At 43.8% G+C, this 16,635-nt stretch overlaps 1 protein-coding gene across 1 annotated transcript in view; it reads left to right on the forward strand.

The window, feature by feature from the left end:
- ASB5 (ankyrin repeat and SOCS box containing 5) overlaps positions 1-16,635 on the forward strand; it is a 63,340-nt gene that overhangs the window by 16,212 nt on the left and 30,493 nt on the right. The gene's annotated exons all lie outside the window — the stretch shown is intronic.

Consider the following 16,635-nt stretch of genomic DNA (forward strand, 5'->3'; position numbering starts at 1 on the left):
GTAAAATTAGACCATCCCTGAGATTGCTCTGATTTAAGCTTGGAGCTTCCCACTCCTCTCAGGATCATAAAAATACAAAAATAGTTTTAAGCCTTGTTAGCACCTTTCCTGCCCAGTCCTGCCTGCACAAACACAGCTGGTCAGACCCAAAGACCTAAGCCATTAAATATAGGACATAAATAGTATTGTAGTTCACTTTTGGAGATCCACAGTCTGAAAAGAGTGACTTCATTTAAACTGCAGTGAATGTGGTTAAACGGAGTAGGCTACGTCTAGATTGCATCCCTTTTTCGTAAATTGCTAATGAAAAGGGATGCAAATTAGATGTATCACAATTGCTAATGAAGCGGGGATTGTTTAAATCTCCCCCACTTCATTAGCATAAAAATGGCTGCTGCTTTTCTCGGCACGGAGCTTTGCCGGAAAAAAGCGCCAGTCTAGATGCGGATCTTTCGGAAAATAAAGCCTTTACCGAAAGAACCCTTATCCCTTATTTTAAGAGGGATAAGAGATCTTTCGGAAAAGGCTTTATTTTCCAAAAGATCCGTGTCTAGACTGGCGCTTTTTTCCAGCAAAGCTCCGTGCCGAAAAAAAGCGGCAGCCATTTTTATGCTAATGAAGCGGGGGAGATTTAAATCCCTGCTTCATTAGCAATTGCGATACATCTAATTTGCATCCCTTGTATGAAAAAGGGATGCAATCTAGACGTAGCCAGTAATGTTTTCCTATAATCTATTCTTACAATTGGTAATGTCATTTAGTAACAGTTGTTGGGGAGAAAAATAAGCTCAACTCACATTCCACACAGATCATAATTCTATTAATAAAAGCCATATAACACCTTTACTAGCTTCCTAAATACAATAGAGATTCATTTGATAATGAAAAGAATGTTGCACAGAATAGCTATTCACACTGCTCAGTGTGTAGGACACCAACATTTGGCTATTTTCATAGATTATATATAGTCTATAGTGTTAGGCATTCAAAAATACTTCTCAAGTATATGTTGTTAGGAATTTAGGAATGATATTTGTAAATAAACCATCATATATATTTAGCTTGTCAAGGCAAAACATTTATTTGTACTCTAAAAATCCTGCTTCTTGTAGGCTTCAATTTTAATGTAAAATGCATGATTATTTAGTTTCTTCTTGTGTTTTTTTTTTATTTAGTACTTTGAAATATACTACAATTTGGGAGTAATTTACCGATTCAGTGACAATGATGATCACTGGGTTATTTCTATAACATTCAATCCAGACTGGTAGCAAGTGAGTCAAACTGTGATGCATTAATATATTAGGAGTTCTAGAAAGCAAGAGAAAAAAATTCTCTACCATTGAGTTCACTGGGAAAAGCTCATGTGTTTATTTAAATATATGGTATAGTTTTTACAAAAAACATTTCTGATAATTTTCTAGTCAGATGGAGTGTCTAAGATTTTTATAAAATGTTGATAATTAGCATTTCTGTATTTTGGCTTCTTTGAAACTCTTCCCTCTAAATATCAGAATGAGGTCCTAGTCATTTTGTCCTCACGCAGGAGCACAAAAGGTGGACACTAAGCCAAATGACCTAGACATGTGAAGTTTTCTCTCTACTTAGACTTGAGATATCTTTGGCTTCTATGTTATCCTTTCCTCGATAGTCTTGTAGTTAAGACTTGGAGGTCTATGTTTAATTTCTAGTTTTCCCCTTTGACTTCCTTTGTTACCATAGAAAAACTATTTATTCTTTGTGTCTTAGTTATCCATATACAAAATAGAAATAATAGCACTTCCCTTCCTCATGGGCATATTGTGAGGATAAAATCACTAATCTACCTAGGCTTAGTGTAATTGCATGTAAGTAACCCCAGTACCCCCACACTGATCAGGCACAGCCTTGCAAGTGAGCAAGGGTATGTCTACACTACCACCCTAGTTCGAACTAGGTGGTAATGTAGGCAACTGAAGTTGCAAATGAAGCCCGGGATTTGAATTTCCCGGGCTTCATTTGCATAAAGCCGGGTGCCGCCATTTTCAAATGTCCTCTAGCGCGGACTCCGTGCCGCACAGCTACACGCGGCATGGACTAGGTAGTTCGTACTAGGCTTCCTAGTCCGAACTACCATTACTCGTTTCACGAGGAGTAATGGTAGTTCGGACTAGGAAGCCTAGTCCAAACTACCTAGTCCGTGCCGCGTGTAGCCGCGCAGCATGGAGTCCGCCTAGCGGACATTTAAAAATGGCGGCGCCTGGCTTTATGCAAATGAAGCCCGGGAAATTCAAATCCCGGGCTTCAATTGCAACTCCGGTTGCCTACATTACCACCCTAGTTCGAACTAGGGTGGTAGTATAGACATACCCCAAGTGACTCAGTTTCCCATCCCTCTAGGTGTAAACAAGTCCAAGCAAGCTTTTCTGCAATTAAAGGGCACCCTATTTAGAAGCTTTTATTTCTTTAATGGAAAAGAACACTATGAAGACAAATGAAATGAGGAGAGTTGGTAGTTTTTCAAAGAGACATTGTTAAGGGCCCAAAAGCAAGGGAAAGAAGAAGACTTTTTATAAATACACTAGAAGCAAGAGAAAGTGCAAGGAGAGGGTAGGCCCACTGCTCAGTGAGGAGGGAGAAACAGTAACAGGAAACTTGGAAATGGCAGAGATGCTCAATGACTTCTTTGTTTCGGTCTTCACCAAGAAATCTGAAGGAACACCTAACATAGTGAATGCTAGTGGGAAGGGGGTAGTTTTAGAAGTTAAAATAGAAAAAGAATAAGTTAAAAATCACCTAGAAAAGTTAGATGCCTGCAAGTCACCAGGGCCTGATGAAATGCATCCTAGAATACTCAAGGAGCTGATAGAGGAGGTATCTGAGCCTCTAGCTATCATCTTTGGAAAATCATGGGAGACAGGAAAGATTCCAGAGGACTAGAAGAGGGCAAATATAGTGCCCATCTAGAAAAAGGGAAATAAGAACAACCCAGGAAACTACAGACCGGTTAGTTTAACTTCTGTGCCAGGGAAGTTAATGGAGCAAGTAATTAAGGAAATAATCTGTAAACACTTAGAAAGTGTCAAGGTGATAGGGAACAGCCAGCATGGATTTGTAAAGAACAAATCATGTCAAACCAATCTGATAGCTTTCTTTAATAGCATAACAAGTCTTGTGGATAAGGGAGAAGCGGTGGATGTGGTATACCTAGACTTTAGTAAGGCATTTGATACGGTCTCGCATGATATTCTTATCAATAAACTAGGTAAATACAACTTAGATGGGATTACTATAAGGTGGGTGCATAACTGGCTGGAAAACTGTACTCAGAGAGTAGTTATTAATGGTTCACAATCCTGCTGGAAAGGCATAACAAGTGGGGCTCTGCAGGGGTCTGTTTTGGGACCGGCTCTGTTCAATATCTTCATCAACAATTTAGATATTGGTATAGAAAGTACGCTTATTAAGTTTGCAGATGATACCAAGCTGGGAGGGGTTGCGACTAATCTGGAGGATAGGGTCATAATTTATAATGACCTGTATAAATTGGAGAAATGGTCTGAGGTAAATAAGATGACGTTTAATGAAGACAAATGCAAAGTGCTCCACTTAGGAAGGAAGAATCAGTTTCATACATACAGAATGGGAAGCGATGGTCTGGGAAGGAGTACAGCAGAAAGGGATCTAGGGGTTATGGTGGACCACAGGTTGAATATGAGCCAGCAGTGTGATGCTGTTGCAAAGAAAGCAAACATGATTCTGGGATGCATTAACAGGTGGGTTGTGAGCAAGACACAAGAAGTCATTCTTCTGCTCTACTCTGCGCTGGTTAGGCCTCAAAGGGAGTATTGTGTTCAGTTCTGGGCACCGCATTTCAAGAAAGATGTAGAGAAAGTGGAGAGGGTCCAGAGAAGAGCAACGAGAATGATTAAAGGTCTAGAGAAGATGACCTATGAGGGAAGGCTGAAATAACTGGGTTTGTTTAGTTTAGAAAAGAGAAGATTGAGGGGGGACATGATAGCAGTTTTCAGATATCTAAAAGGATGTCATAAGGTGGAGGGAGAAAACTTGTTCGTCTTGGCCTCTGAGGATAGAACAAGAAGCAATGGGCTTAAACTGCAGCAAGGGAGGTTTAGGTTGGACATTAGAAAAAAGTTCCTGTCAGGGTAGTCAAACACTGGAATAAATTGCCCAGGGAGGTTGTGGAATCTCCATCTCTGGAGATATTTACGAGTAGGTTAGATAAATGTCTATCAGGGATGGTCTAGACAGTATTTGGTCTTGCCATGAGGGCAGGGGATTGGACTCGATGACCTCTTGAGGTCCCTTCCAGTTCTAGTATTCGATGATTCTATGAAATCTTCAAGAAGCTACTGCACCAGAAATTCTCTTCTCTAGGTTAATCAGTCTAAGAACTTGCCCTGAATCACTATAGGCCTGAATTTACAGCCAGGAGTTTGGGTCTCTACTAGGAGTTTCACTGGATACCACTCATCCTTAAGGCTTTTTCTGCACTATGAGTTTTACCGAAAGAGGCAATGCAAATGATGCGCAGATTAGCATTTTCTCATGCTTCGTTTCTTGTATAATTTCTTTTGGTCTGTTTTTGCACAGAAACAAGCAGTGTGGCCCTGTCTGTTTCGTGCAAAAAACCCTTTTTGTGTAAGATTCTTATGCTTCCTGGGGAGAGGGGTACATCTTACGCAGGAAGAATAGGCGTGGGGAAAAGGGAACAGGTGTTGCCTTATATTTAAAAATGTGCACACTTGGATTGAGGTGGAGATGGACATAGGAGACAGACGTGTTGAGAGTCTCTGGGTCAAGTTAAAAGGCAGGGGGGGCAATAATTTTTGATGGGGGCACTTCATGAATTTAGAAAGTGGTCAAGAGCCACACTCTTCCATGATATTAATGGATGAGGTGTGGGTATCTGGGATGGAGGTTGGGTGCAGAAGAGGTAAGGGAGGGAGTTTGGGTGAAGAAGGCAATTGTGACCTGGGGCACTGGACAGTGGTGTTGGGGATTGGATTGTGACCTAGGACAAGGAATTGAGGTACGTGGTGTGTGTGCAGAGATTCAGGTTGTGAGCTATGGCAGGGGGGGACTGTGATCTGGGGCAGGGGATAGGGGTGCCAGATCTGGGAGGGGATATGGGTGCAGGGGGGGGGGGGCAAAGGGAATATGGGTATGTGGAATAGGGGGCAGAAGTGAGGGGCAGACAGTTGGAAAAGGGAGGGGCTAGGGTGTCAGAGGCATGGTTTGGTCAGCAGACTTACCAGCCAGCAGCCCATTCCTGAATCAGCCTCCCTGCCAGCCAATGTTCCCTCTAAGCTACACAGCTTCACAGGTGATTAATCAGCTGCACCCAGTCAGTCAGCTCCCTGTGAAGTTGTGCTGCCCCATAGCTTAGAGGGAACATTGCTGTCTGCCCTACATCCAGACAGGCTGCAGCTATGTGCTTTGGATCCCCTTGTGCTTCGTGGCTGCCTGTTATTGAAACAAGCCGCTTCCATTGGCCGGTTGGTTTCTAGCCAGAAACTGGCCAATGGGATTGTGCTGGAAGCAGGAGCTGCTCCTAAAGCTTTCCCAATTCTTCGCCGGACTCACAGTTTTTAAAGAAAAATCACCCTACAGGCATGTTTATGAGTGGTGTGTGGGTGGGGAGAGGCAAGTGGGGAGCCTGCTTGGGGCTCCCTGAAATGTTTGCAAGCTGGATCTGGTGGCTTGGCAGGCCACATCCAGCTCACAGGCCACATTTTTCCCAGGCCTGTTAAAAGGGGTAAAAAACAAGGGTGATTTCATGCTATCACAGACCATCTACCCAGACAGAAGAGGTGGATGAGGCTTTGTTAAACCACTAAAAAAATCATCCAAAGCACAGAATTTGGTGGTGATGGGGAACATCAACTATCCAGACATATGTTGGGAAACTAACACAGTGGGACACAGACTATCCATTAAGTTCTTGGACTGCATTGGAGATAATTTTTTATTTCAGAAGATTGAGAAAGCTATTGGGGGAGAAACTGTTTTAGGTTTGATTTTAACAAATAGAGAGGAACTGGTTGAAAAATTGAACATGGAAGACAGCGATCATGAAATCATAGAGTTCATGACTATAAGGAATGGTAGAAGGGAGAATAGCAAAATAGAGACAATGGATTTCAGGAAGGAAGATTTTAGTAAACTCAGAGAACGCTGGTAGGAAAGGTCCCAGGGAAAGCAAGACTAAGAGGAAAAACAACTGAAGAGAATTGGCAGTTTTTCAAAGGGACATTATTAAGGGCCCAAAATCAAATTATTCTACTGCATAGGAAAGATATAAAGTACGGCAAAAGACCACCTTGGCTTAACCAGGAGATCTTGCATGAACCAAAAATCAAAAAGGAGTCATATAAAAAGTGGAAACTAGGTCAAATTACAAGGGATGAATATAAGCAAAAACACAGGTATGCAGGGGCAAGATTAGAAAGGTAAAGGCACAAAACAAACTCAATCTATCTAGAGACGTAAAGAGTAACAAGAAGACATTCTATAAATATATTAGAAGGAGGAGGAAGACCAAGGACAGGGTAGGCGCATTGCTCAGTGAAGAGGGAGAAACAAACAATAACAGGAAACATGGAAATGGCAGAGGTGCTTAATGACGTATTTGCTTCAGTCTTCACCTAGAAGTCTGATGATACAGGAATGCCTAACATAATGAATGCTAGTGGAAATGGGGTAGTTCCAAAAGATAAAATAATAAAAAAGAACACGTTAAAAAATACTTAGAAAAGTTAGATGTCTGTAAGGCACCAGGACCAGATGAAATGCTTCCTAGAGTATTTAAGAAGTAGATAGAGGAGGTATCTGAACCTTTAGCTATCATCTTTGAAAAATCATGGAGGTCAGGAGAGATTCTAGAAGACTGGCAATGGGCAAATATAGTGCCCAGGTCTAAAAAAGGAAAATAAGAACAAACCAGGAAACTACAGACCAGTCAGTTTAACTTCTGTGCCAAGAAAGATAATGGAGCAAGTAATTAAAAAATTCATCTACAAACATCTGGAAGATAATAAAATGACAGGTAAAGAACAAATCATGTCAAACCAATCTGATAGCTTTCTTTGATAGGATAACAAGTCTTGTGGGTAAGGGAGAAGTGGTGTACATGGTGTACTAGACTTTAGCAAGGCATTTGATACAGTCTCGCATGACCTTCTTATCAATAAACTAGGCAAATACAACTTAGATGGGCCTACTATAAGGTGGGTACATAGGTGGCTGCATAACTGTTCTCAGCGAGTAGTTATTAACAGTTCACTGTCATGGGGTTCTGCAGGGGTCTGTTTTGGGACCAGTTCTGTTCAATATCTTTATCAACAATTTAGGTGATGGCATAGAGAGTATGCTTATTAAGTTTGCAGATGATACCAAGTTGGGAAGAGTTGTAACTGCTTTGGAAGATAGGGTCGTAATTTAAAAATGATCTGGACAACCTGGAGAAATGATCTGAGGTAAATAGAATGAAGTTTAATAAGGACAAATGCAAAGTACTCCACTTAGGAAGGAACAAACTGTTTCACACATACAGAATGGGAAGCAACTGTCTAGAAAGGAGTCCTACAGAAAGAGATGTAGAGGTCAGATTGGACCACAAGATAAATACGAGTCAACAGTATGATACTGTTGCAAAAAAAGCAAACATGATTCTGAGGTGCATTAGCAGGAGTGTTGTGAGCAAGACATGAGACGTCATTCTTCCACTCTACTCTGCACTGATTAGGACTCATTGGAATATTGTGTCCAGTTCTGGGCACCAAATTTCAAGAAAGATGTGGAGAAATTGGAGAAGGTCCAGAGAAGAGCAACAAAAATTATAAAAGAGCTAGAAAACATGAATTATAAGGGAAGACTAAAAGAATTGGGCTTGTTTAATTTAGAAAAGAGAAAACCGAGAGGGGACATGACAGTGGTTTTCAAATATTTAAAAGGGTGTCACAAGTAGGAGGGAGAAAATTTGTTCTCCTTGGCCTCTGATGATAGGACAAGAAGCACTGGGCTTAAATTGTAGTTGGGGCAGTTTAAGTTGTACATTATGAAACATTTTCTGTCAGGGTGGTAAAATACTGGAATAAATTGCCTAGGGAGGTTGTGGAATCTCCATCACTGGAGATATTTAAGAGCAGGTTAGATACACATCTATCAGGGATAGTCTAGACGGTGCTTGGTGAGGGCAGGGGACTGGACTTGATGATCTCCTGAGGTCCCTTCCAGTTCTAATATTCTATGATTCTGTGATCAATGATCTATGAAACTTTGGCTATACCTCCCATATTACAGTGCTGTCAGGAGTGGCCCGAGGTGGGCTGTGGCAGTTGGCGCCCCAGATGGAATGTACGATCGGTGCCCCCCGCCTGCATGGCCGTCAATGGAGTGACGTCATCATCGGGCACCCCGGGCGCCCTGTTGAAGGCGGCGCCCTAGGCGACAGCCAAGTCGGCCTATAGTCATGGGCCGCCCCTGAGCACTGTAGTGACATGGCTGCACTGTAGCATGGGCAGCGCAGACATACCCTCAGACACAGGTCATGGAGGCCATATAAATGCCTAGATAAATAAGTTTGGGAAAAGAGGGCATGGCCAGGGCACCTGATGTCCAATAGATCCCCAAAAGCTCCGAAATCTCGGGGGGTGGAGCGTTTCCTGAAGGCTGTCATGTACTAGAGTGTAGGCCAGTGCCCAATGACCGCATCATCAGGGACTCTCACTCCTTGGCAAAGCACCATGTTGGGATTATGTATATTCAATGTGTCATTGTTATTAAGGAGAAAGAATAATCTTTTGGGAGTTGAGAAACTTATGTTCTATTCCCAACTTTATCTCAAATTATCTGTGAGACCACAGGCACGACTCAATTTCTCCTTGCCTCAGTTTTGCAACCTATAAAACTGAGTTATTATCTATGGATGTTATGAGGCATAATTCTTGAATATCTATAAAGAACTCAGATTTTTTCAAGTAATGTACCATACAAGTTCAAAGTAATTTTAATCACAGTAAAAGTGTCTCTGGCACTCTGTTAACTAGCGATGTGAAATGCAGACAAGGGCTGCTCCAGTGAGGTCTGGGAACTGTGAGCTGGTGGCAGTCCCAGGCCCTGTTTTGGAGCTGCAAGCTGGTAGAGCCAGCAGCAGCCCTGGCACCCATGCGGGCAACCAGCCCCAGCGCAGGGCTGCGAGTGGGAGCCCCACAGGATGGGGACTGCTTCAGCTGGCCTGGAGTGGTCCTCCGCCCGGATCCCATTTAATTGGTTAACCAGTTAAACACTAGGTCTTAAATTCTGAAACATGAGTAATTATATATTTCAGCTCCGTCTCATGTAATTGAGGATATTATCTGTATAAATATCTAATCTTTTGTGCAAAATTACTAAAATTACTGACCTCAATACTATTCATAATCACAATACTATTTTGTGTCAGTGATTTTCCAGAAGCTTATGAATTGTGTAACATTTAACCAGTTAACTGATCAACTGGGACTTGATATTCCTACTGTTAACCAGAAAACTTTAACTGGCCTTGTCTCTAGCCACAATACCACCATGTCTACAGGCACATATGTCTGACTTGTGCCTGTCAAGCCTGCCATTGTAGGATTTCTGCCAGCTGGCACTGCCAGCTGATGTCATCAGTAGCCGCCTCCTTTCCCTTCAGTCTTCCTTGAGCTGTGGAAGCCAGATGTGCTGAGCAGAGCAATAAGATTTATTATCTCGCACATTCAATTAATCAGCAACTCCTATTCCTCATGCATGCCAGATAAAAGAGCTTTCACTTTTTTCATTGATCTTAATAGCTCATTTAAAGAATTCTATTTAGAAAGCTCACTTTATTCAATGTTATTTATTCATCTGGAGTTAGAATAAGGTAGCAATTAATGTACTAATACTAAGGCACAAAACTTTACAAAAATAATCCTTATTTTAATTAAAATAATAGCAGAGCCCATTTTCCTATAAATTATATCAAAACAAAATTTCTATTGTTAAATACACTTTGAAACTTGTCTTAAATACTTCTGTGACAGGGCAGGTCCTACCGAGACCCCCAGTCTGGTTCTGAACAGGCCCTGTGCTGCCTTTTAGTCTTTCTTTACCCTCTGTAAAAGCGGCTAAGAGTCCTGTGGCACCGTATAGATTAACTGAAGTGTAGGAGCATAAGTTTTCGTGGGCAAAGACCCACTTCGTCAGATGCATGTAGTGGAAATTTCCAGAGGCAGGTATAAATATGCAGGCCAGAATCAGGCTGGAGATGATGAGGTGGATCCAATCAAGGAGGATGAGACCCACTTCTAATAGCTGATCTGAAGGTGTGAATTCCAAGAGAGCAGAAGCTGCTTTTGTAGTTAGCAAGCCATTCACAGTCTTTGTTTAATCCAGAGTTGATTGTGTCAAACTTGAAGATGAACTGTAGCTCAGCAGTTTCTCTTTGAAGTCTGATTCTGGCCTGCATATTTATACCTGCCTCTGGAAATTTCCACTACATGCATCTGACGAAGTGGGTCTTTGCCCACGAAAGCTTATGCTCCTACACTTCAGTTAGTCTATAAGGTGCCACAGGACTCCGCGCCGCTTTTGCAGATTCAGACTAGCACAGCTATCCCTCTGATACTTTACCCTCTGTGATACTCAAGTCTTCCTGGTCATTCAAAGTTCAAATTCAGTCCCATGCTCCTCACTCGAGAACAGCCATTCGCCACTACCTGAGGCTGCTACACTGGCCCGCTGGCTTCCTGGCGCTCCTTGGTTCTCTCCTCATAGCCACGGCACCTTCCGGGAGGGGGAGAGAGGAGGGAAAGTACAACCAACTACCCCAGCTGGGGTCCCCTCTCCTCTCTTTGGGAGTCGGCCCTCTTTTAAATCCCCCACCACCAGTCTTTTGCCTGGCCCCTGAGGATGACATCACTCATGCAACAGCCTCCCCCCGCCTCCCTTCTTGTGTCTCCTCAAAAGTGCCCCGGTCCACTCTCTTGTGCGGCCGGATGCCTCCCGCCGCAGCACAACCCTCCCCAGGATCCTAAAGCTCCCTCTTGTGAGGTCACTAGCGCGCATACGCAGCAAGCCCTCAGTGGCCTGAGGCCATCGGGCAAATGTATTCCCCGTCCCGAACCCCGAGTGCAGGGGGGCGTGTCCCACCAAGTGGAGGTAGGCGACCCCTTGTCGCAACTTCTTTCAAAATAAAATGCTTTTCTGCTGAAATGGATGGGAAATATTTTTTTAAATTTCACAGATGTTGACAGGAACACTGGAATATGAGCCAGGGAATTATATCATGTTTACCAGTTAGATTAGGAAAATCAAGTGTGTCAACATTCCATACCTATGAATAACATCCTTTAGTTAGTTTCCATACTCACATGTTTCAGACTGTGCCCCTTCCCCTAGATTATTTTGCTCTGATGGTCACAGCATCACAGTCATAGATAACACTGACATAAAAATAATTAATTAATTGCTTGTCCATCACAACAGCTGAACATATAGTACTTATAAATGGATGTTTAATCAAATGTTTTTATTAAAGGATTTTGAAGGTGTTTAAATGTCTTTTATCTGGTACATTTCACAGTAGTATCTGAGCACCTCAAAAATATTAATGGCTTGATCTTCACAACTGCCCAAAGAGAAAGTGAAATATTATTCCTGTTTTAAAAATAGCAAAACTGAGTAGTGATTTGTGCAAAATAATACATGAAGAGCATAGCAGAGTTGGGAATGGAACTCAGGTGTCCTGTGTCCCAGTGGTGAACCACAAATCCATCTTTCCTTTGCATACATTTGGCACCTGTGTGTTTTTCTTTTATGTTTCCAACTGAAAACTTTAGGCCACTAATCATTTCCTTTTAAAAATTTTATTTTTGAGAAGAGTTTGCTGTCAGTCTTGAAAGAGCCATTTCACAGCTTCAGTATGACTCTTGCCCATAAGAAAAACAGTTGTGCACTAACACATTCAGAGAAGGTGTAAATTTCAAGGATGCTCTATAGGATAAATTCTGTATCCTTTAAAATAGTTAGGAGAATGTTCACACCTCTTTGTGTGTTATATTCTCACATCCTCCAAAGTATCTAAAATATGTTGATGAAGTTGGTAGAAAATAAGGACAGTCATATTCATTATCTAATTGATTATCTATGGGAAAGGAGCTATACCTCTCAGCATCCCTGCTTTCAGGACGCCAGCTTTTTGAGCCATCCCAACTCTCTTCTCACATATTTTCCTCCTGCTCCATTGCCAAATTCTTTGGGGAAGAGGGAGAAAATGCTTCTCTGGCATCCCAATTCAACTCCTCTGAAGCAGCAGCAGTTGCCAGCTGTATTCTAGCTGCAAACGGTGCCTGCTAACTTCATTGCTACTGCTCCTGCTAGCCACACCCTTTGCTGACGATTACATAGACAACATAGCAGAGGTTTAGAAAACACACTGACCTGAATTCCTTCCAAGCTGATAAATCTGTTTGCTTAACTGCCCTGAGAAGCTAGCCAACCTCATTTTCAGCTGACAAATGCACTCATTGCTCCCCTAAAAGTATGTAAGACTGGACTTCCTTCCTAACCAACAGCCCTTCTTCAACAATAGCATCCTATCCTAGATCACAAATTCATCTGTAGCTTTGCTTTTCCTCTCAAAAGCATCTGGATTCCCCTTCAAATGGAAACACAGTCAAAAGGGTTTGTGAAAGCTAGAAGAATGCCAAAGTCATGAAAGATGGGGAAATTATTGACATTCTCACTCATGTATAATTCAGTTAGTTGTTTAAGAATATTGCCAATTTAACAAGGAACTTTATTAATATTATAATTAAATTTATAATGCACCTACCCTCCATCAAGTGTAGGGTTTTGTTCTGGCTTTTATAGTCAAGCCCTTGTCTGTAGAGATATGTCCTCCTTTTGATGTGGTCCCTAACTAAGTTTCCTCTAAGCCAGTGATCTCAAACTCATGGCCAGTGGGCCATCTATGGCCCAAGAAGTTCCACAATCCAGCCCATTGCCAGAATGTGAGTCCTTGTGGCCCATGGGTGGGGGGATGTTCCAAATCCTTCCCCAAAATCCAACCCCTGCTCCACCCTCTGCCCCACATCCTCCCATCCCAGGTCCTTCCTCTTCCCTGCATTGAACCCTTTTGCTCAAACTCTCTTCTCTGCGGGACGTGGCCTCAGGCATTACTGGAGGGGCCTGATATGGGATAGCAGCAGGGATGCCTGCCCCCGGACTCACCATGGCAATGGGAGCCACAAAGAAGCAGAGTGACACAGCAGCTTGTACCACTCTGCCACCACCCAGGCCAGCCAAGTTACTGTGCTTCACCACGATGGTCTACAGAAGAGACAGCTCTACACACAACTTCCCCGGGCCAGCAGCTAGCATCCAGAAGCCAGTCTAGCCCTACTGTGCTGCTGGTAGTGGCAGCAGGGGGCCCCAGGGCACTTTATTTGCCCAGGGGGAGCAGGTGAGGCTGAGGGATGCATGAGGAGGGGAATGCATGCAACAGCAGGTGAGACTAGGAGACATGCAGGGGGGCAGGCACAGAACCCTTCCTTCTCCCTCCCCAGAGCCACAGGATTTGAGGATTGGCACTGGCCTTAAGGTAAAATGAGTTTGAGTCCCCTGCTTCTAAGCGATGTGACATGTGGTGGCACAACTGCTTAATAACCCCCACACAGGGTGTTAGGGCTGACACACATGGAACTGTGTATTATGGGAACTAATAAAGAACTTTTCTTTATGCACCCTCTCCACACCACTCATGCTTTTATAGACCTCTATCATATCCCCCTTCAGTCTCCTCTTTTCTAAGCTGAAAAGTCCCAGTCTCTTTAGCCTCTCTTCATATGGGACCTGTTCCCAACCCCTGATCATTTTAGTTGCCCTCCCCTCTCCCAGCCTCTCTCTTCCCCTCTCCCACCTCCTTTTCCCAGTCTCCCCCAGTTTTGTTCAATAAAGACAGATTCCATGTTACTGTGGGGCTAGGGAAGGGTAAATGGAAGGAGGTGAGGGAGGAATGGGGCATGAGCCCCCGATGGGGAGGACTGGGCTGGTTCTGCGGGCTTCTGGGGGTGGAAGCTCTCCTGCAGCCCCCCAATTGCCCCCTCTCCCCAGATGGCAGCCTGCGGCAAGTGCAGCCGGGCTGATGGCCGAGTGCTGTGATGTGCCCAGTGTGGGCACTCAGGGCACTCCAAGCCAGGACTGCTTTTCAAGCGGGGAACCCTGAGAACTGTCTGTCCGGGGTGGGGGTCGGGACCCTTTAAGCACAGCCCTCGGCTAGCCTGAGACAGCATCTCCACGCTCTAAGTCCTCCTCTGATGCCCTGCCAGCACTGCTTCCGTCCATCCTTAAGCCTGGTTCAGGGTCCACTTAATGTGGACGTGCTAGTTCGAATTAGCAAAACGCTAATTCGAACTAGTTTTTAGTTCTAGATGCATTAGTTCGAATTAGCTTAGTTCGAATTAACTAATTTGAACTAAGTTAGTTCGAATTAACGTTGTAGTGTAGACATACCCTGAGAGAGTCCTGGTGGGAGCCCTTTCTCCAGAGGGAGCCTGTACCCAAAATGCCTCACCCCCACCCCCATCCCAGATCCTTCACCCCTAGCCACAGCCTTCACCTCTGCACTCCAACCCTTCTGCTCCACCCCTGCGATCCTTTCCATATCTCTCTTCTCCAGCCCCACCCAGAGCCTGCACCCCCAGTCAGAGTCCTCATCTCCCCTAACCCTGAGCCTCCTCTCACACTCTGAAGCCTTCAGCTTCAGCCCTGCCACAGATTGTCCATATGCATAAAGAGTTTTGTTATTTGCACCAATATGGAGGTGATGTGTTGCACATCATCTCCATATTGGTATAAATAATACATAAAAAATTTGAGGGAACATTGAAGGTATTCTGGCTCACTCAATGAGAATCCTTCAGAGGAAAATACATGTATAGGAGCTGCAAGATCTTTGAGAGAATGAAGCATGTACTCTCCTCTACATTAGCTTTGCTCTGCTGGCCAGGATGGTATGAGATGTACTTCTCACTTCTAATTCCTTTGGGCTCTTTATGTACTAAGACTGCGAGGCCCCATGACTGCATATACATTTAGTTCAAATGTGCAAGACCCCTTGACTAGCTCCACAAAGGGATTTAGCCACTTAACTGCCACTTCAGGGTACCTAATTGATTAATGTAGATCCTCAAAATCTCTGCTTGGCTGGTGCCTCTGTTTATATCAGTAAAATCCATTAGATGCCTAAATTTCTACCCATGGACACACACGAATCTGCCTGAGTCCTGATGCCTGGCCTCTAAATCATGACTAACCTTTGGTTGGAGTCACAAACTCAGCATTCCCCCTGCATCTTCTTCGTGTGGTAGGTGTGCTCAGAGGCCACCTATTGATTGAACCTCACAAAATACTGAGTGTGCTGCCCCTTTACCTGATAGTCCAGTGGTTAGAGTAGTCACCCATGGCAATGTAGTAAATATGCACTCAAATCTCACCTCTGCTTGTTGATGAGCAGGGTCTTAAACCTAGGTCTCTCCCTTCCTTGGGGAGTGCCCGAACCACTAGACTAGAGTCATTCTCATTCACAATCTCTCTGGCTCAATAGCTATTTAAATATTTGAGAGAGAGAGCCCTACCCCAGAATTCTATAGTTTAGGGCATTCTCCTAGGAAGTGAGGCCCTGTCTATGCTACAGATAAGATTGAAGCAGCCGCAGTTGATCTTCCAGGGTTTGAATTAGTGGGTCTAGTGAAGACATGCTAATTTGAACTGAGAGGGCACTCCCATCAATGCTGGTCATCCTGCTTATATGAGGAGTAAGTTGGGGGGCGGAGTTGAAGGGAGAGTGTGCTCCCTTTGACTTTTCGTAGTGTGGATGGCGCTAAAATTCAAGTTAAGATACTTCAACTTCAGCTACACAATTGACGTAGCTAATATTGTATATCTTAATTAGAATTTATCCCCTAGTATAGACCAGGAGCGAGAGATATGGGTTCAAATCTCTGCTCTACACCAGGAAAAAGAAAGATTTGCACCCATAGCTCTCATATCCTAGGTCACGGCTGTAACCTCTGGGCTTGTGAAAAAAGTTGATCTGGCTTAAGCACCTTAGCCCAGAATAAGGTTCACAGTTGTGAACCTCGAACAGAGGAAGGTACCTCTAGTGGGTGCCTAGCTCCTTTTTTCGGGGGGGGGGGAGGGGAAGGGTAACACTTTGGCTTTTCCCCCTCCTTTGCATAGAGTTGCTAATTTTGATTGGACATACTTCATCACATAACATACTTCTTTAATTAAAGGTTAATCTTTAATTCTGGGAAATTCAAGGACAATCCTAGAAGATCGACAATCCTATTTCTTATTGGATGTCTGGGACAGCTAAGGGTGGCACGGGGTGGGGTGGGGGGCTTGTGGGACCCATCTCCAAATTTGCCTTAGTCCTCCCATAGCAGGCAATGTTATATGGCCAACAGCACAGATGTAAGCCTGGGCAGGGTATTGGGTGACCAGGTGCAGCCCCCAGCCCATGTCCCCATCAGCGAGGGCATGCCATCCAGGACAGGTATAGGGTCCAGAACTTCACACAGGACCCAGAGTGACCCACTTCTCCATCCCCTTTGTGGATCTATT

The sequence above is a fragment of the Pelodiscus sinensis genome, chromosome 4 (assembly GCF_052426305.1).
Source record: "Pelodiscus sinensis isolate ZL-2025 chromosome 4, ASM5242630v1, whole genome shotgun sequence".
In the NCBI taxonomy this organism is placed as follows: domain Eukaryota; kingdom Metazoa; phylum Chordata; order Testudines; family Trionychidae; genus Pelodiscus; species Pelodiscus sinensis.